Source organism: Vombatus ursinus, unplaced genomic scaffold (genome assembly GCF_900497805.2).
Source record: "Vombatus ursinus unplaced genomic scaffold, bare-nosed wombat genome assembly UNPS02014847.1, whole genome shotgun sequence".
NCBI lineage: Eukaryota > Metazoa > Chordata > Mammalia > Diprotodontia > Vombatidae > Vombatus > Vombatus ursinus.
In genome coordinates, this window is record NW_020954625.1 from 4,639,715 (window position 1) to 4,662,157 (window position 22,443).

Sequence of the window (22,443 nt, forward strand, 5' to 3'; positions counted from 1 at the left end):
GTCAAGCAAAACATATTTCCACATTGGTCATGCTGTGGGGGAAAAACAAGAAATATACAGTAAAAATATGCTTCAATATGCACTCTGAGTCCATCAGTTCTCTTTCTGGAAGTGGATAGCATTTTTCATCATCAGTCCTTTGGAACTGTAAGATCATTGTATTGATCAGAGTAGCTAAAACTTTCACAGTTGATTATCATTAGGTAATGTTCTTATATGCAGATCTTATGTCTTTCTATTGCCTGTTGGGCCACTCATAATTTTGATTCCTCGATGATGGTGTCCTATGACTCACAGTCACTCAGTATCATGGGAAGAACAGTGATGTTAAAAAAGATGGATTTTTGTTTCAGGGAGTAGTAGCATGGGATTTTTAAGTGCTGTATGACATCTCATATGCAATATAACCTACTCTCCTCTTCCAATTCAACTCTGGGCCCAGTTTATTGTCTGTCTACACTATCTTTCCAATATATATGCGTTAGTCATTCAATGACTAATTCAAGATATATACATTGACAGATTAATTCAATGGGCTGTCCTTTTGACTACATACGTCTGGACAGCAGGCATTCATCAACCAGTTGGTTTCTCCTTGTGGTCTATTAGGACCAGATCTAATGGTGGTTATAGATCTCATTGAAGAGGTCTTCCAACATTCCAGGTCTTGATGAAATCAGCATAATGTCATCCACAAACATGAGGATTTAGAGGTTCTTGCCATCTATAAGCAATACCTTTTTCATTTGAACTTTATAGCATGTGTCCTTCATGACAATGGCAAACAATGCAGGCAAGTGTATATCACTGTTCTATGCTGGGCTTGAGATCTTTAATCAAAGGTCACCAGCCAAAGTCCTTCACAAACGGCCTCCTTTGATGCTTCATCAGAGGAGACTCTGGGTTCTCAGAAACTATGCCAGCCAAGTACAAGCTCAGGCAAGTGCTCTCCTGCTGGAAAGACTTTCAGTCCAGTCTCAGGAAAAGACTATATCTGCTTAAGACAGCAGTGAATCCTAAAAGACTCGTCACCAGTATTTGGCAAAGTCAAAGACAGAGAGGTGCCATAACATTACTTGGCAGTAAAGCAAGATGAGATAAGACAGAATATTACTCTCTTAGAAACTCTTTAACTTTTACAGTGTGTCCTCTTTGGGTCCTAATATCTTCTTCCACATCTCTGACTTTGAGCTGAAACTTGAAGGAAGCTAAAAGTCAGAGATGTGCAGGAAGAGAATTCTTCTCCTACAAGGAGCCTTTCCCAATCTTCCCTAATTCTGACTCCTTCCTTCTACTGATTATCTTCAATTTATCCTGCATGTATCTTGTTTTCCTGTTGTATTCTCTCATTAGACTGTGAGTTCTGTGAGGTCCAAGGTTTTTTTTTGTTTTTGCCTTTCTTTGAATCTCCAATGTTTAGCACAATAAGCACTAGGTGCTTAACAAATACTTGTTGGCTTGATTTTTGCTCTGTGAATCTCACTCTCTGTTATGCTCATTTTATGGAATGGAGAAATATACTCTGTGTTAAAGGTAATGCTTAAGACAAATAAAGAAAAAATCAATCATCAAATATTTATTTAATACCTACTATTTGTGAAGTATTAGGTTAGGCCTTTGGATATCTACTATATTTCTTTCAAGGAAAACGGTAGAATTTCCATTATTTAACACACATAAAATTATGCTGAATTAAATATGAAAGAAATTATTATAAAGGTTGGTAAAATTTAAACCTATTTTCAAGTCTTTTTCTGTGGCTAACTTTCTACAATTGAGCTCATCATGAATTAGCAATGAATTAAGTTATGTTGAGGAAATATGTCATGACATAAAATATAGAAAGCACCTACTGTGCAGAACAGTATATAGACACAATGTGCAAACATACACACACACAAATGTAAGACCTGGTCCCTTGTCTTTAAAGCTCTAATGTATCCATAAAAATATGAGAAAGCTACCACATACTGATGAGAAGTGTTGTGATCCCCTCCCAATGGAGGCAGTCGGGTACCGTGGAGATGGCAGTCAATGGGAAAGTCAAGAGATCTGAGACTTAGCATTGGTTCTACCATTATCTTTGTAACCCTGGGCCAGTTAAATTCTCCACACCTCAGTTTCTTTATGTCTAGAGGATCTCTAAGGCCCCTTCCAGCTTTAAAATGCTATGATTATTTGAAATTTATTTAAATGCTAGGTTCTAGAAGTCTCTTTTTAAAAAGACCAATTTCTAAAGTTCTGGATAGAGATCACATCAACAATATTGAAAACAATATCATAATTTCAGTTTCCAGTTGGAAGAAGGAGTAAGAATGAGGAAGGAGGGTTGCCAAGGAAATTTTTCCTTGATTGGCGAAAGACCAATGGGGGTGTTCATGTATGACATAAAGCACATATAAAATGATGATAATCTCCCTTCCAGCTGCATGGAACACAAAATGATTTTCCCCTATGCAAAGAGAATAACCAATAGTCTCACAGTTGATGGGAGTAAGGAATAAAGTAAGTGCTAAGATTCCTTCGATTACTAGAGTAGCTACAAATAGGATTCTTTGCCTAGTTCAGTTAAGACCAAAGTCACAAGCATCACACTGTATTTTTATCTTATTTGGCACCTGGGTGGACCTCATACTTTGAAGCATTCTAAGTGACAGAAGAGAGTCAAGATGCCTCTCAGAGCAAATTAAGGAGAGCCAGTTAGAATGGGGCAGAGAGGTGGCGCTGCAGTGGATAGAGTGTCCAGCCCGCAGTTAGGAAGACTCATCTTCCTGAGTTCAAATCTAGTCTCAGGCACTTAATGGCTGTGTGACCCTGGGCAAGTCACTTAATTCTGTTTGCCTCAGTTTCCTCATCTGTAAAAGGAGTGGGAGAAGGAAATGGCAAGCCACTCCAGTATCTTTGCCAAGAAAACCCCAAATGGGATCATAGAAAGTCAGACACAACTGAAATGACTGAACACACACAGAGTTAGATTGAGCAGTAATGAATAATAGCTGGAGAGTATAGGGATTACCAAACCATCTCGGATATAAGTGCTTGTTTAAATCTTATTTTAAATTATACCCTTCTTTAAAGAGACATACAGAAGTTAATGATTATTTAATGATTATGCTCATTGTGCTATTTTAACAGTTACATTTTGTAGAAAAGGCATAGAGGAATTCAACATATATTGGATATTCTGATTCAATTACGCATGTTTGGAAAAAGTTTATTAGTTCATCAGTCCCTACAGCTGTATTCAGGTACCAGTGGACCTGAGGCCACTTTCCCAAACAGCCAATGTGGTGTCTCAGAAGAAACACAGCATGGCAAAGACCCTGGTGATCACAAAATAAATAATGGAAGTAAGAAATATAGATATATGGAAATGGGGAAACAAACCATTCAGTGCTCTTTAAGGGGGTGTTTGACTTATTATACTGTGCCAAAGTTTTATTGTATTGAGCGATGCATTATTTGTGAAAAACTGGTCATCAACTAGGTTGGAAGTATTTTCATCATACGGAGATTTTTCAACATAATAAAATCAGATGTCTCTATAAATATCATGAGAGATAACAGTGCTGGCATCAGTCAGAAAGACCTGGGGTTAAGCCCTGCTTCTGATGTGAATGGGTGGTGTGTCCCTGGGCAAGTAACTTCTGTCTAATCACTTAATCAATCTACATTTATGGAGACCCTACTCATTGCTGCTACATATTAAACAAGTTTAAGACAAAATCCTTGGGTTCAGGGAGTTTTAATATAAGGCACAAAAAGTTATTAGAAACATTGGTAGGGTGAAGATCTGGATTTGTATCCTGGTTTGATTTATATATATTTAAATAAATAAGTAAACCAATTAATCACTTCACTTAGCTCCATTTTCTGATCCATAAATGAAAATGCTGGACTTCAGTGATCTCTTAAGTTCCTTTTAGCTTTTCTAGTCTATGAGAATGTGAGATGATTGGAATTACCAGCAATCAAGACATAGTATAGTGTTCCAGTCATCCTATGTCATAGTGGAAAAATTTAATCAAGGAAAAGTTATTTTTCATGTATCATTTTAACAAATACAATTTTATATAAGTTGGTGGCTTAATCAAGGGCTGGCTGTAGCTGGTAAGAGAATTGATAAGAACCATTCAGATCATCCCAAATGGGCAATATTGGGTTACAATGTCCAGCCAGTGCCAGCTGTGCCACTTGGTGGATGTTGGTGGTAGTAATGGCAGAAATCAATGCATTTCTCAATAGTGAACATCAGCAACAGAACAATGGAAGACTCATCAACTTTCTTAGCAAGATCTCTGAGTATAACAGAGATCCACGTTGGATCCACATTGGCCTTTGCATGGTCAGCATGGCTTTGAAAGAACAAATTTATTAAAAATAGTCTCTTTGATAGGCAAGGAGACAGGGAAAATGGGACAAAGGGAAGATTTTGAATAACTATGCTTATTTATGATAGGCACACTCATATTGCTTTTAAGGATGGCAAGATATCTGGCTGTTTTCAGACTAATTTCCCTTTTAATGTAAATAATGAAGCATTAAAAATGGATACATGATGAATACTCATGTTTTTTAGAAAATGAAAATAACCTTACGAAGCTTTTCCTGATTCCCCAACTGCTAGTTCACTCCTACTCAAAATACCTTGTATTGCATTACTTTCATTTATTTTCTTTATATATATTCTGCATATTATACATATACAGATATGTACAGACATATATCCACGTGTATTATGCATTCATGTGTATATACATAGGTTCATATACATATTTAGACCCACATACACATACATATATTTTAGTCAATCAGTTAATAAACATTTATTAAGCACCTACTATGCGCCAGACACTGCTAAATGCTGGTAAGAAGCACTGGTATGTAAGTTCCTTGAGAGTAGGGCTTGTTTCATTCTTTGAATTTGCATCCCTAGTTCCTGGTGCATTGTAGGTTAGTTTAATAAATGCTTGTTTATCAAATGATTCACTGACTGATTGATTGGACAAATTTATTATGGCTTAAGACACAGGGTAACAAAGAGATGCAATTAAATATGGTAAAGGATGATTCACTTGAAGGCACTTTTGTGGCTTCTTTTTAAAAAACTATGTTATTTGAAAAGCTTCCATATATACTCTTCAAAATCTAGAAATAGCATGTCCTCATAATTTTTAGAGCTGTTGATAAAGTAAATATTGATTTCTGGAGCTATACAAACCCACTTAAATTGTATAATATCTCACATTTATATAGTTCTATAAGATTTAGGAAGCACTTTTGACAAATTATTATCATTGAATTCTTACAGCTATTCAAGTACTATATTGCCTATTTGAAAGAAGAGAGAAACAAGAGTTTGGGGGCTACCCAGCAAAGGTCATACAGGTAAGTAAGTGACTGAGTCAGGACTCAAGTCTTGATCTTCTGCCTCCAAGGCCGATGTTCTTTCTACTCCATCACGATATCTAAATCCCCAGCTATTATCTTCGAATAGATTGAGATAGGATTCTTAAAGCTTTTGAGATATAATTAATTTCACAGGCTTGCTGAGTCGGAAGGGATCTCAGGGGCCAGCTGGCTTTTACTATATCTCTGACAAGTAGCCATCCAGTAGAGAGTGTGGGATTGTAATATTTACTCAACATTAGTTCTGCATTATGTCCTAAATCTCTGATGCACTTTAGAATAGTTTAAAAATAACTATGAAAAATAAAATGCAATTTACCATGAAGCATCTGTGCCCTGAGAGTACAATATTCCATCCTATAGGAAAGAAAACTGGTCTAAACAAAAGTCATGAAGGCCCAGGAGTGAGGTTTAAACAATCCCAGCAAATGTAATCTTTTTTTTAAGGTCATAAATGCCTCTTAGACCACCTTCTACCTTACAGAGTTTTATTAATGTGCCACTCCGACTATTCAAACAATATGACTTAGCTAGTCTTGTTTTGTGGCGGTGAAAACCAGATTCAATGATAATAGTAAAATCATTTTGTCCATTACATTTCTCTTTACGAAGGGCCCCAAGGGCAAATTATTATTGGACAAGTAATACTTCCCAAATCATTTTCTCCTAAGGCCACCTTTTAAGTGGATGAGAAGAGTCGATAATTTTATAGCCTTTATGCCAAAGCATATTAAGACTGTAAGCAGATCCATATGACACATGACTTCATAAAAATTATACTCAGATCAAATTAGGGAGACATGGACATTAGAATCAAATACTTTACCTGATTTAAGTTACAATGTTTTGTTAACAAATTATTCTTTTTAAAAATCATTTCAAATAATTTTGACAAGATGAAAAATGATTTCATGCTGTCTGTGTGACAATGGGGTCACAAGTACAGGTTCAGAGGGACCTTGGCGATCATTTAAACCCATCCCTTTAGTTTTCAGAGAAGGAAACTGGGAACTTGGAATCTTTTAGTCAGTCATCTTAGCTGGGATGGTTAGAAGAGAAGGGAAACCAGTGTTAGAAGTTGAGGGCTTCTGCTTCTATTCCATGAAATAAGTTTGATGATGAGGCTTTGAAGTGTCTATTTAAGCTGAACTGAACCAATATAGAAAATTAATTCTTTCTGTTTCCCAGTGTGAATGGATTACTGCTTGGGCTAGTACTGAAGACTAATTTTGCGCATGACTGAGTTTGTTAGTTATGTTAGTATTGACTAAGAAGAGTCAATTAAAATTAAATTTCAAAATATATGTTTTTGTGGGATATAGTGGCAAAAACACTGGACTTGGAGTAAGGGAGCTGGGTTCAAACTCTGTCTTGGATACTTACTAGTATGAAGAACACATCTGTCTCTTCCTCTTTAAAATGGGGATGATAAGCCCTGTGCTACTTGCCTCACAGGGTTACTGACAGAAAAGTGCTCCAAAAGCAGGGATATGCTGGAGCCAGCTCAAACCTGAGCCAGATGGTTAAATTTTAGGAATTCAAAAACTGTCAAATGCTACAAATCAGGACTTGATTAATTGCTTTGATTGCCTAGACTTAAGAAAATTTTGGAGAAAGTATTAACGTGCAGATTTTTTTTTTTTTGGCTAGGCAATGGCATTAAGTGACTTGCCCAGGGTCACACAGCTAGTAAGTGTTATGTGTCTGAGACTGGATTTGAATTCAGGTCCTCCTGTATCCAGGGCCAGTGCTCTATCCACTGTGCCACCTAGCTGCCCCTAACATGCAGATTAAACTTAAAAGTGTCATGCCTCTTTTTTTTTTTGGAAGAATTGGTTATTAAATATCACCAGCACACTGCTGTCTATAAGTCTCCAAGTACTATCTAGAAGTTTGAGCTATTATTGCAGAAAATGAATTCTCACAATGTCCATCCTTCTGTCTGCTTTTTCTTTCCTGTGATATTAACAATCATATATACTATGGAGGCTGCAAAACTGTTTTGGAAATTGACCTATCAGGCATAAACAGTAGGGTATACAGCTAGCCATAAAGAATGGCTTCATATAGCCTAGGATGTCTTAGAAGTTTAGTACTGAATTAAGACTCAAGATTTGACTTGTGACACCACGGTATCACCTTGTACTCATGAAACTGAACAAAGGGAGGGAGGAGTCACATAATAATAATGATAATAATGATAAGATTATTTCCTAAGAATCATTAAATGTTATCACCTACAAACTTTAGGCAAATCAAGTCAGCCTATAATTTATTTTTTTAATTCAATTTTATTTTATTGAATTCTTTCTTCTCCTTTCCCATCCCCACCCACTGAGAAAGCAAGAAAAAGCAAAACCACTGCAAATATGGATGGTCATACAAAACTCATTCCTGCATTAGCCAGATCCAAGAAAGAAAGAAAAAATAATAAAGAAAAAAAAAGAAAACATGTTTTGATCCACTAACTCTCTGTCTGGAAGTGGGTAGCATGTTTCATCATAAATTCTCTGGAATTGTGATTGGTCATTCCATCAATGAGATTTCCTAACTCTTTTGAAGTTGATCATCTTTACAGTATTGAGGTTACTGTACAAAATGTCCTTCTGGTTCTGTTCACTTCACTGCATCACATTTATAAAAGTCTTCCCAGGTTTTTCTAAAACCATACCCTCTATCATTTACAGGACAGTAGCATTCCATCACATTCATTTAACTTGCTCAGCCATTCCCCAATTCATGAGTGTCCCTCAATGTCCAATTCTTTGCCACCACAAAAAAGAGCTACTATAAATATTTTTGTACATATACATCCTTTTCCTCTTTCTTTGATCTCTTTATAGACCTAGTAAGTGGTATCACGGGGTCCAAGGGTAAGCACAGTTTTATAGCTTTTTGGGTATAGTCCCAAATTTCAGCCTGTATTTTCCAACTAAAAAGATCTATTTGCCTATATGTGTTTTATTAACAGAGAGCCTCTTCTCCATGTTATAATAGGGAGACTTCCACTTACTCTTGCTATTTGGTTCCGAAAAGATGAGCTCCTATGAGTAGCAGGAATGCAAATTTGGAGTCAGAGGAGTTAATTTGACTCCTCACTCTGTGGCTTACTGTCTATGTGACCTCCCTGGGCTTCAACTTCTTCCTTTGTAAATTCATCGGGTTTTAACCATGAACATATGTTAAAAAATTTCTGATAACTATATTTCATTGTAATTGGTTTCTTTTGTAATCCTATGTATTTTATTTTATGCACTTAAAAACAGTTCTGAGAAGGGCTCCACAACACAAGAAAGTCAAGCATTTATTAAACACCTACCATATGCCAAGCAGTTAAGAACCCTAGCCTAGATGATCTTTTAATTTCCTTCTAACTCTATATCCCATGATCTTAAGATGCTAGGTAAAACAACATTACATGGGGTCACTTAGTTAAAACTAAATTATACATATGAGAGATGATCTTAGGTGACCAAAATTTAGAACAAAAAATCTTAAATGAGGCAAAATGAATTTATATAATCTTTATAACCCAGAGGCAGTTAGATAGAGCACAAGAGGTGAAGTTCAAATCCAGTTCAAAGAAGACCTGAGTTCAAATCCAGCCTCAGATTCTTACTATGTGATCTTTGGCAAGTCTTTTAAAATATGTCTGCGTCAGCTTCCTCATATGTAAAATGGGGATGATCATAGCACCCAGGGTTGTCATGAGGATTAAATAAGATAATATTTGTAAAGTGCTTTTAAAGCACTATCCATGGTGATGCTAATAGTAACAACTATTCTTCCTTACTCATAACTTGCCTCTTTTCCTAATCCAGGGACCTGGGGTTTCTCAGATGAATTGGCAGCCAGGACAAGGGAGGTGAGGAGCCATGACTCACATGTGCCTTTTGGGTCAAAATGGTTGATAAGAGGGCCAGGCTCAACAGATTCTATTCTATGGCCTCACACAACCTCATACCTTACCTCAGCACAGGGAAGTTAAGCCATTCCTTCAGCCAGCAGGATTGTAGGCCATGCAGAACGAGGGTCGCACATATGGGCACCCATGTGCAATCTTTATGATTAACGGGAGAAGCCCTAAGTCAACCCACTAGCCATTTTTTGATTGGTCTGGGTGTCAAAGGTTCCTAGACAAGTTATCTTTCACAGACCACCAATCTCTGAAAGAGGAGAAATTAACATCTCTGGGAATTACCTAGCAGGTTTTACTACATAATGGTGAGGCTCTGTTATCATTATGTTATAATGAAATAATATCAGTCAAGCAATTGGTCAAATTAGTAGGCCTGTATGAGAGTTTATGCAAATAACTAAAGAAAATCTAATAATGAAAAAAATGAGCCATGTAGAAAGGGTTAAATAAAATGAAGTTGCTTATCACTTCACTAAAATTCTAAAGGGCTCATTAATTTAAAATTTAGTGCCCTGGAGTGGGGAACTTGGTGAATCACCACTTGATCTAAAAGTCAATATTTAATTCTATCTAAGTTTCCCCAAATGTATCTATTTTTAGCTTCTATTTTATATTATTTTCACATTATTGAGCACCAAATGTATTCTTAATAGTGTATTTATATATTTCTATTTCTCCTAAAGTGGGTGCAAATTTTCATTTAGTATCCCATTTAAATTATAGCTTTTCTATAGTACGTAACATGAAAGACCATATTTGGCAAAATGGTACTGAATTAGTCAATGCAATGGCTATTAACTTAGTGCCTCACTAAGCATTAATTAAAATAAAGGCAGTGACATGAGTATGTAGTTCTTAGTGTGTATTCATTAAGTTAATCCTACTATGCTTGACGTATTTGATTGGCACTGCTAATTCTGAATGGAATAGAATAGGAAATGCACATCAGAATGGTGATGCATAAACATCACTATGTGCAGAAATATGCCCAATATCTGCTCATCACTCTCACACAATATAGTTCAGCTAAATAAAAAAAAAATTGGTTTACACCAGGCGATCTTAACCTTTTCTATGTTTATGGACTCCTTTGACAGTCTGGTAAAGCTAATGGACTCATTCTCAGAACAATGTTTTTAAACGCGTAAAACAAAATACATAGGATTACAAAGGAAAACAATTATATTAAAATAAAGATGTCACTTTTTTCCTATCCAAGTTCATGAAACCTCTGAAATCTATTTGTGTGGACCCCAGGTTAAGATTTTCTTGCCTATAACTATTCATTGGACAAATGGAGTATCTATTCTTTGTACAAAATTAAGAATATTGTTCTATTCAGTAAATGTTAGAAGTATCAATTCATAAGGGAAGCAATGTCAATATTGTATGTTGAGTCAGTCTGTGTCAAAAATCACGAGACAAGGTTCTAGCCTCTGAATTTCGCATGATCAGTCTCCGTTCCCAAGGTCATGTTATCTTATCCCTGGTTCTGTATCTCCTTTCCTCCCTATTTTCCATACCGTGTGAGGTGCTAGCTGTCTGTAGGAAATCATACATCCCCTTTCCTGGGGTGGGAGGATACTGTTTAAGAGATCCAACTCCTTAGAGAGGGTAATCTCTTAAGAGTGCAAATTTCCCCTAATTAAACTTTTATTTCTTACTGTAAACATACATCTCCTCTCCCATGGGAAAGTCCTTTATTGGTGTCCTTTCTTTTCCTAGAAGGATGACTTCTTAATATAATAAAAAGAATATATCTAAAAACCGAAGCTGGCCTTATCTGCAACGGAGAAATGCTAGAAGCCTTTCCCGAAATGGAGGCTTAAAGCAAGGATGCTCTCTCTTCATGGTTATGACACAGTTCTAGAAAGACTAGCAACAGCCAGAAGACAAAAGAAAGAAATTGAAGGCATAAATACTGACAGAGAAGAGACAAAATTATTCCTATTTGCTGACAACGTGGTGGTTTCTTTAGAAAACTCAGAGAATCAGGAAATAAATTATGATAGTTACTTCTATAAAGGAACAATATACAAAACAAATCCACAAAATCATCATTATTTCTCTAAAAAATTATTTTTGGATATTTTGTTTTTATATCACATTCCTTTCTGACTATAACCTTCCCCCTCAAAAAACAAATAATCCCTTGTAATAGAATATAAAGAAAGAGGGAAAAAAGCATGTCCGTCAAACTACCAACACCATCAACTGAGTTTCAAAGTCTATTGAATGTTTCCCACTTGCACAGTCTACCTCTGCAAAAACAGGTTGGGCAGTGCATTCTATTATCTCTTCTCTAGGGACAAGCTTGTTCATTATAGTGACAGTGTTTGGTTTCATTTTTTTTTGTTCTTTCTCTTTTTACTGTTGCCTTCATTATGCGTCATTTACTTGTTCAGTTTACTACACTCTAAGTCCGTTCATGTAAGTTTTCCCATACTTCTCTGAATTCTTCATATTCACTGATTCTTACGATGCATCAATATTCCATTAAGTTCATGTACCACAATTTGCATAGCTATTCCCCAATCCATGGGCATCTACTTTATTGCCAATTCTTCTCTACAATGAAAAGTGTTCCTATGAATATTTTGGTGTACACAGGCCTTTTCTTTCTGTCTTTGACCTCCTTGGGGGTGTCTGCCTAGCAAGAGAATCTTTGGGTCAAAGGATATGGACATTTTAATCACTTAAAAAAGTATACTTCCAAACTGCTTTCCCGAATGGTTCGCCAAATTCACATCTATGCTAACAGAAGATCATTCTAGTTATTTTCCTGCAATGCCTTTTTGTCATCTTTTTCTATTTCCTGAAAATCAGGTGAAAACTCAGCATTGTTTTGATGTACATTTCTATTATTATTGGTGATTTAAAGAGGTCTTTCACGTAATTGTTAATGGCTTTAATTTCTTCTTTTGAGAAATGTTGGCTCTTGTTCTTTGACCATTTATCCATTTGGTAATGGCCCCTTGTCACATAGATTTGTATTAGTTCACCACATATTTTAACTATCAATCAGTCAATATTGCTACTGCTGCTGCTGCTGCTACTGCTACTACTACTACTACAATAACAACTTACATTTATAGAGGGTTTGCAATGCATTTTATACATGTTAACTCATTTGATTTGCACAACCCAGTGAGGTAGGGACTATTCTTATTCCCATTTTACAGATGGGGAAAGGAAGGAAGGATTCAAACTTGGGGTTTCATAATTCCAAGTCCATCACTCTATCCACTGAGCCACTTAGCTGCCTTTCTTTTGTCAGGCATTAATGAAGTGCCAACTTTATGGCTACAAAGACAAAATGAAAGTGTTTGTCTTTAAAGAGTTGACACTCTATTAGGGGGGACAATACAAACTCCTGTAAGTATAAACCAATACACTTGAGGAAATCATACTAGCAGACCCTTATCAGAGATGTTTGATGCAAAGATTTTTCCCATTCAATAGATTTTCTTATCCTAGCTACTGTGTTTAGTATTTCTAAACAGCAATAACAAAACCAAAGAGGAAATAATAAAGAGGGAAATCCCATTAAAATTACTACAAAATGCATAATGTATCTGTGAATCTATCTACCAAAATACATCCAAGACTTATAAACATTACAAAATGCTCTCTAAAGAAATAATCATGTCAATAATTGAAGAGATATTAATTATTCATGGTCAGGCTGCAACAGTATAATAAAAATGACCCTACCATGTAAATTAATTTATAGGTGTAGTGCTATGGAGTACTTTAGAGAGCTAGACTAACTCATAACAAAAATGTTTAGGATCTCACGTTTTCGAGGAACAAAAGGTCTTGACTCTTAAGGGAAATAATGCAAAAAAGAGGAATAATAAAGGAAGAATGGATCTCCCAGATCTTAAATTCTATTATAAAGTAGAAATCATCAAAACCACTGATGGTAATGGTTAAGAAATAGATGGTGGATCTATATAGAAATAGATCAGTAGAAAAGATTAGACAAAGAAAAATCAGAAACAATCAAATTCAATTACCCAGTGTTCAATAAACCAGAGAACATGAATTACTTAGATCAATCAATCAGTCAATGAGCATTTATGGAGTGTCGTCTGCGTCAGGTGCTTTCCTGGTTGCTGGGACACTAAGGCAAAAATAAATGGTCTCTGTTCTCAAGAAGCTCATATTTTTTAGAAAGAGGAATCACGTAAATGTATATTTGTGTTCATATGTATATGTACCTACACACATATACAAACACACATATATGTATTTACAGAACAAATATAAGCAGAGTAAATACAACGTAAAGAAGAGCTGTTTAAAAAAAACACAAGGTAGCTAGTGAAGGGGAGACACTAGCTTTGGGGAGAATTAGGAAAGACATTTATTGTCTAACAGAGTGTTGGCAAATTCAAATACAAATGAGGCCACTAACACATAAATAAGGATCCCTGTAGGCCACATATTAATTTAGAAAAGCACATATTAATATTATCTATGTTTTGTTGTGTTTTAATTTAGTTTGTTAAATATTTCCCAAATACATTTTAATCTGGTTCAAGGGGCACTCTGGAGTGCTGTGGGTCATATGCAGCCTAGTGTTTGAGTTTCATTAGGGACTTTCCAGGTCATGCAAAGGCACAGTGAAAGGAGAGGGACACTGTATGTGAGGAACAAAGAGAAGTCCAATTTGACTGGACCATAGCTAGCAGGCAGGGGATGAATGCATTACTAGGCTTGAAAAACAGGTGAGGGCCAAATTGTGAGTAGAGTTTCTACTTTATCCTTGAGGCAAATGCGAGGCATTGGAGTTTAAGGAGTAAGAGAGTATTGAGTAAAGTCAGATTTGTGCTTAGGAAAATTACTTTGGGAGCTGGTGAAGGGAGCAGTGGATTAGGTTGAGACCTATTTGGAGGCAATCACAAAGGGCCAGGTGAAAGGTGACCAGTGCCTGAGCTAAGGTGGTGTCTCTATAAGAGAAATGGTGATAGAGGCAAGGATGTTGTGGCAGAAGAAATGGCATGCTTTGGCAACTTTTTGGATATGTGGCATGAGAGAGAACTCTTTATTTGACCAGAACTGTTGGGAAAACAGGAAGGCCATTTGGTAGAAATTAGCTTGAGAACATCATCTTGTACTATATACCACATTAAACTCAAAATAGGTGTGCAACCTGAATGCAAAATATCACACCATTAAAAAAAATTAGAAGAAAACATGATCTAGTACCTTTTATAGTTATGGTAAAGAGGAGAATATTTAACCAAATGCATCACTACAAAAGTGAAAACAGACAGTTTTTAGTACGTGAACTTGAAAAGCTTTTGCAAGAACAAAATCAATGCAGCTAGGATAAGGAAGAAAACAGTTGATTGGGAAAACAACTTTGCATCAACATTTCTGCAAGGATCTAATATCCGAAGGTATATAGGTAACACACATACATACATATTTGCTTATGCCATCTGGTTACACCCACACACCCACACACACACACTTACACACACATATATACACACATAATATATACATAAACACATATACATGTGTATATATACACATGTGTGTATGTGTGTGAGTGTATATATATATATGTTTAGAGAGACAGAGTTCTTAGAAGAGTTGAAAACTATTAACTCCATGAGAGATTGCAACTAATCATAAATAGCAAAAGAAACACAAATCAAAATAACTCTGAGGTTTCACCTCACACAGGAGATGGGCAAAGTTGGCAGTAGTCAATGTTGGAGTGACAAAGGGGAAACAAGTAAATTAATAATAATTAATCCTGTATTGATGGTTGGAGCTATAAATTATTCTAACCATTCTGGAAAACAATTTGGAACTGTGATTAAAAAAGAGGGACTAAAACATTGATGTCTTTTGGTTCTGTGATTCCATCTAGGTATACACCCAAGGTTAGATAGAAGGAAAGGGTCCCACACACACCAAAATATTCATAGCAGCATTTTTTTCCCTGTGGTAGCAAAGATTGAGAAATAGAGTAAATGCCCATAATTTGGGAAATTGCTAAACCAGGAGTTCTTAATCTGTGGCCTAAGAACTTACTTTTAAAAATATTTTATTAACTATATTTCAATATAATTGGCTTCCTTTGTAATCCTACGTGCTTTATTTTATGCATTTAAAAACCATTATTTAGAGAATTGGTCCAGAGGCTTGTCCAGGCTTCCAGAGAGGTAAATGGTAGAAAAAAATTATCCCAGAACCCAGGGATTAAAAAAGCTACAACATATAAATGCAGTAAATTACCATAGGAACAAATTTGAAGAATTGAGAGAAACATAGAAAGACTTAACATGAACTGATGTGGAATGTAGTAAGCAGAGCCAGAAAAATGAGATACCTTATTACAATGTAAATGGAAATAACAAAATGAAACTGAACACTGTATCATTCTAATTACCAATCTGGGCCTTGGTGAGTAATTGAAAAAAAATACAGCTTTCTCCACTCTTTGTGGAGTTGGGAGAGTATAGGTGTGGAATACTGCAAATACTGCTAAGCTTGCCTGATGGGCTGGTTTTGCAAAACTATTTCTTTTTTTTTTCTTTCTTCTAATTTTCATTCCAAGGGATGTCTCACTAGGTAGGTGGAAGGGGTGATGGTGAGGGATATATTAAACATGAAGGTGATATAAGAAAAGATATCAATAAAAATAAGATTAAAAATAAAAACAATTATATTATAACCAGACCTCAACAGAAATTCATGAAAACCTATGGTATTTTATTTATCTAGTTGTCTGTTTGTCTATGGTATGATCTTCCTTAACATCATTTCATCTATGTTTTTTGCAGAACTACTTGACAACTTTTAGTAGAGGATGCTGAAGTTTTGTTTCTGCCTTAACACTGTTTATAATCATAAAATAGTTTAAGTCCAAACACTAGATCAATTCTTCCTTTATACTTGTCATCAATTCTATCATTGAGCCTAGAGGAGTAGAAACCTATGGGAACCTTAGAGTCGAAGTTCTTGATCTTTTTGGTGTCATGGACCCCTTTGGCAGTTGGGAGAAGCCTGTGAAACTCTTTTCAGGATCATGTTTTTAAATGTGTAAAAAATACACAGAATTACACAGGAAATCAATTATATTGAAAAAAAAAGTCATTGTTTTTTCCCATCCAGGTCCATGGACACTCTGAAATCTATCCATGTGGACTCTAAGTAAAGAATGTCTGCTCTAGACTCCATATAAGTTGTCCCACTTTGCACCAAAGAAGACATATCCAAGCCCAGGGTCCTGTTGGTAAATGTTTAACAACCGGCTGGAGAAGGAAAGGAATTTATACACATCCTTGTACTTTAATTTTCATTATCCACTTTGTCTCCATCACTTTCTTAAGTCAAGGCAATCAGCAAAACAATCAGTCCAGCATTGATTTGTATCCTTTGACGATTTCCAAGGTGTAAGTGCTCACACTGAAAATTAAACAACCAGGTCTCATTAGGAGTTGGCCTCAGCACACTTCTGTGTAAGGCTATCCTTGTATAAACCTATATTGGCTAGACTGAGACAGAAGCAATCCCTTTCAGGAGCAGGAGGTCGAAGAGTTATTTTAATTTGAGATCCATATCCGATTCTGAGCAATATCCACTCTTATTTTCTCTACAGTGCCTTGTATACAGGAGGTATTCAATAAATATTTTTTGAATGTACAAATGAATGAAATCATCAAGTCTTATAGTTCTGCTCAAAAGGTATATTTGGCTTCAGGATCATTTTTTCACCTTCAAGGTTTAGAAAGCCTTATGCAAGGTCTTTTACCTCTCAGTACCAAATTGTATATTCCTGTTTGTACATCCAATAAAGGCCCTGATTCTTTCCCCCAAGTTGTTACAATGCAGTGTTCTCACTTCTGGATACAATTTTCATTAAGACCCTTGCTTCATTAATATCCTTCCAACCCCTCTCTTATAACTTATCATCTTCTATATTTCCCTCCAATTTAACCAGACATTCATAGTCATACACATGGATGAATTCCTGGTCCATCATCTCATCTTTTTAACTAAACCGTTAAACAGATCTAAACAGATCTAAACAGAATTGGTTTTAAAAGGGAACAAAATCTAGCATTTATATAGAGTTTATGGCTTGCAGAATGCTTTACAAATATTACCCTATTTTACCCTCGCAACTATCCTGTGATGTAAGTGCTATTATCCTCATTTTATGGATGAGGAAATTGAGAAAAACAGAGGTTAAGTGACTTAGCCAGGGTCACACAGCTATTAAGTGTCTGAGATTGGGTTTGAACTCAGTTCTTCTTGAATCTAGGTCCAGTGCTCTCTATACAGTGTGGAAGAGGCACCACTGAGTTTTTGCTCAACTGCAGATTTATTTAGGGATTTTCCTCATTCCTAGCTCCTATTGACAATATCTAATTTTCCAAGACACTTATTGAGACTGAATCTTTCTTAGTCCTGAAATTATTCTTTAAAACAATGTTTTTCAAACAGTCTTCTGGAGATTATCATGGTGGACAAGCACACACAGCCAATTGTTTTTCTTCAGTCTTTGCAGAGAAGCACCAGAGATTGGCTGAATTTGATCTTGTGGGCAAAAGTTGGCTTTCTCATTGGCCTAGAATAAATCACTGAACCCACTCAGGAATGGTCACCACTTTGTTCAAGATTTTACTCCAGTAAAAAGGTGGAGAATTTCAAACATCCTTGGGACACAAGGGGAAAAAACTATCAGAAGTTTTTGCAGTTTTAAGTGCTGTTGTATTCTCTGCATGACCCGCGTCATATTTCATTTGTGTTAAAATTCCTTAAGATTGGACTAACTCACATCCTTTGCTAGCAGGAGACAGTGAAAACAGACATAGCTGTTCTAGAAAATGAAAGGGTTCTTGCCCACTGTGAAAAGCTAAAAAAAATAATAAATAAAAATCCTTGTAAATCCAAGAAATTTGATTGGGTAGCTGAATGCTAAGATCATATTTCTTAGACCATAATGGAATTAAGGAGCTTTTGAAATATGTAGGTATAAAACCATTAACAGTTGTGAAAGTGTTGTTTCAATGAATTCAGGTGAAGTGATGAAGGACAGGGGAGCTACAGAAAGTTTGTTAGGCGTAGAAAGAAGAAATCTGGATAATGAAAGAGATGCTATCAAGTGATTAGGAGCCTGATTTAAGGTAAACTTCCAAGGTGATAGTTTCAGTTTAAACAGTTTTCTCATTTGAATCTAATCTTAGACTCCAAGAGTATTCCTAAATTGAAAAGCAGGTTTGCAAATCTAGAAAGCCAGAAAATTCATTTTGCAATACAAAAGAAGCTTTTTCTTTTAAACAAAGGGGATGGGCCAATTTCAGCAAAAATTATATAATGAGAATTACATAGGTTAGTTTATTTGCATCTCATTAAAAAAAAGTCTCTATACCAGCTTTAATATTCCAGGATTCATTCTAAACCCCCCCCCCAAGTTTGTTTCTTTTTTTTTTTATAGTCTGAGAGGCAAGAAACCATGAAGACAGATAACATATTTCTGAAATTATTAAACATTTACAAAGCCCTCCCTTCGCAGGACCCTGGGAGGGGTTAATAGTAATACTATTGCTTCATTTTATAGATGGGGAAAGTAAGGCTGAGAGAACTTAAGCTATTTGCTTGAGTTTAATATGAAGCGTATTGCCAAAAAGGCATTTGGACCTTAGAACTAGAAGCATGTTTTGAATTTTTCTAATCTTGGTTGCATTTCAACTTCTGCCCACTTCACAATTTCTGTGGCTCTCCAGACTGAACTCCCAATCTACCCCCATCCATTCTGCATCATGGTTTGTGATCCCCATGAAGTCCCAGCAGTTGCTGATTGAAAGGAGCCCCTCCACACTCCACCTGACTGAAATCATTGCCAGTAAGCATAACCCATAGGCTCTTGGAATCTTAGAGCAGCAAGAAGCCTCTAGTTAACCCCCAGATTTTAAAAGGAAAGAAACTGAGGTGCAGAGGGGAAATGACTTGCTCAAGATCATACCAGTGGTTCTCTGTGCCCCCTTGACCACAGCTAGTTCTGATCCTAGATATTACTTCCAAATCCAGGACCTTTTCTTCTCCCTGTTCGAGGCAGAGCTGGGCAAGATCTTGGACAATACGAGTTCACAGGATCAGAGCTCTAGACTTCGGAGGTCTTGTAGCCCGGCCTCATCATATTTAGATGAACACCGCAGTTCCATAGAGGGGAAACAATTTGCCCAAGGTCGGACAGATAGGAAGCAGCCTAGCCGGGAGGGATTCAAAGGCAGTTTTTCTGACGCCAAAGCCAGAGCTCTTTCCATGGTACCCTTTTACCTCTAGCAGTACTGTAACGGTGAGGGGATGGAACGAGGCGACCTCTAACGTCCTTTCCAGTTTTGAAATCCTACAATTCCAGAGATCTCTTGGGGTATTAATAATCTGTGAGTTTCTATCCTGAGGGGAAGGAATTGATTAAAGGCAAGAAAGGCAAGTGGTGTGCCACAACGTAGGGGATTCAATTCAATAAACACTTAATAAGAACTTATTAAAGCTGGGCACTATGCTAGGCCTGGGGCCGCGACAACCAAAAAAGGCATCAGTCCCCCTAGCTTACTCGGGGGGAAGGGTGGGGCACAATATGTACACAAGTAAGTGTGTTCTACTGTGGTATTTTAGAATGTCAGCTCTGGAAGGGACCTCAGGGAGCTTCCAGTCCAATCCCGCCATTTGACCAATTGGGAAATTTAAGTACAGGAGAGGAAAAGTGACTTGCTCGCGGTCACTTGGAGAGTTCAGTGGTATAATTGAGATTTGAAACCACATCTGCCTGACTACAGATCCAGTGCCGCCTTCACCAGGCTGGTGAGGGGGCACGGCTTGGAAGGCTAGCACAGAATGAGGTCTGGCAGGCCCTGAGCAATGCTACCGTGTGGCGGAGTCCGCAGGTCAGGACGACCTCTTTCTCCCCCTTCGCACAACTCTGAGTCCTATTTGGGTGGCCAGCCTGGGGAGGGGGCGCATATGGAACTCAGGGGTCCGCGCACTCGCCAGATGCTTCCCCTCCCCCACCCCGCCCCCAGTAGTCTGGGGCTCAGCGGGTGGCCGGGTTGGGGGTGGGGTGGCTAGCTGATGGAAAGCCGGGGTTCGCGCTCGTTGGGCGCCTCCTCCTCCTGTACTCCCCCCCCCCCCCGCCCCCGCCCCCGGGGCCCCCGGGGGGGGCCGGGGGGGGGGGGGGCAGCGCTAACGTATGGAACATCGGGGTCCGCGCGCTTGCGAGGCGCCTCCCCTTCTCTCACCCATGTCCCCTCCCCTAGTAATTTGGGGTCTCAGCGGGAGGCCGGGGGGGGTTCTAGTTCGCCGGGCGCCTCCTCCTTTCCCATGTCCCCCCCTCCTCCTTCTCCTTTTCCCGCGCAAAAGGTTAGCCTTGGCCCCCCGGCAGGGCCCGCCATTTCCAAGCACAGGGAACCCGAGCCGCCCCGGAAAGGGAACCCGGAGGGGAGGTCGGAGCCCCTCCCCCGCAGCCGGTACCGGCCCCCCGGCTCGCCCGGCCCCGGCCCGCCTCCGCACCGCCGCCGCCACCGCAGCCGGCGCATCCATCACCGCTGCCTCCGGAGCCCCCCATTGTCAGCCTCGAGGCCCGGGAGCCCCCTTTCTTCGGCCTGGCCCCGCGGGCGGCGAGGACGGGCTCCCGCTTCTAGCGTTCACCAAGTACTGTCACCCGAACGACCGTGCCTCCCCTTCCTCCCCTACTCCGTCCACCTGGGGCCCGGCACACCGGTCCCCTCCAGCTGCAAGCCCGTCCCCCAGCGTCCGGCATTCTGCCCTGGCCCGCTCCGCAGACAATCCCGCGGGCCCACTCGAGCCAGGGCCGCAGCCAGGCCGGGCGGGGGGCGCCCTCCCCCCAGCCCTCGCCCTTCTCCCCTCCCCCACCTCGGGCGTCTCCATCCTAGCGCCCCGACTCCGCTCCGCGCCAGCGCCGCCGCCACCCGCCCCCCCCCCGGCCCCCGCCCCCCCCCCCCCCCCCCCCCCCCCCCCCCCCCGCCCCAGCCCTGTCTGGCCCCCTCTACCCCCCACCCCCAGCCCTGGCCACAGGTAAGAGGCGGGGGCGAGAGCTGCCCGAGGGGACCCCGGCTCCTCGCAGCACCCTGGGGAGGCTCTCACCTGCGCCCCGCCGCCTCCTCCTCGGGCTCGGGCGGCTGGGTCCCGCTGAGCTTCTCAGTCCGTCCGCGCGTCCGGCTGCGGGCGGGCCAGCGGCCAAGGCCAGCGCCGTCCTGCGCCCCGGTCCTGCGCTCCTCGGCTCCGCTCCTTTCTTTCTTGTTGGCGAAGGATGCGCGCGTCTGTGTGTGTGTGTGTGTGTGTGTGTGTGTGTGTGTGTGAGTGCGCGCGTGTGTGTGCGTGTGAGTGTGTGTGCGTGTGCGTGTGTGTGCGCGCGTGTGTGTGTGCCAATGGCGGGCGGGCGGCGGCAGCGGCGGCGGCGGCTCTGCTCACCAGGCCGGGATCCTAACTAACGGGGGGCGGGGAGGCGGAGGAGGCGGAGGCGGAGAAGGAGAAGGAGAAACCCGCTCCCTCCTGCTCCAGCTCCCGCTCCCGCTCCTGCTCCTACTCCTGGTCCTCTGCCTCCTCCTCCTCCTCTTAACCACCTCTAGGAGGAGTCGCTGCAGCTTCGTCACCCCCGCAGCCCGAGCCGCCACCCCGCCATCGCATCGCGGTCACCCAGCCTAGGGGGGTGGTGGAGTGTGTGTGTGTGTGTGTGTGTGTGTGTGTGTGTGTGTGTGTTGGGGGGGGCTGGACCATTGTCCTCCGGGGACGCTGAGCAGGGGCGCTCTCGCTGTCCTTTACCTGCCACTCGCCCACCTATCTGTCCCTTCATTGTGCCGCTGTCTCTCCGTCTAGGTGGCCCCATCGATTTCTGTCTATTCCTATATATCAACGATCTGTTTATTTCTCTGTCTTCATCATCTGTCTATCATTTACCTGCCTCGACATCAGTCCCTCTGTCTCTATATAATCTATATCTATCTATTTTTGTCTACCATCTGTCTGTCTCTATCACTATCTATCTTTGTGCCTATCAATCTATGTCCATTTATTTACATCTCTCTCTCTCTCTCTCTCTCTCTCTCTCTCTCTCTCTCTCTCTC

The 22,443-nt window shown here is 39.7% G+C and overlaps 1 protein-coding gene across 1 annotated transcript in view; it reads right to left on the minus strand.

Moving 5' to 3' along the window:
* The window catches only part of LOC114026874 (core histone macro-H2A.2), a 60,290-nt gene extending 38,746 nt beyond the window's left edge, over positions 1-21,544 (minus strand). The window contains exon 1 of the mRNA XM_027840624.1: positions 21,464-21,544. The gene's annotated coding sequence lies outside the window, so the exon portion shown is untranslated. The remainder of the gene's footprint in view (positions 1-21,463) is intronic.
* Positions 21,545-22,443: the final 899 nt, after the last annotated feature.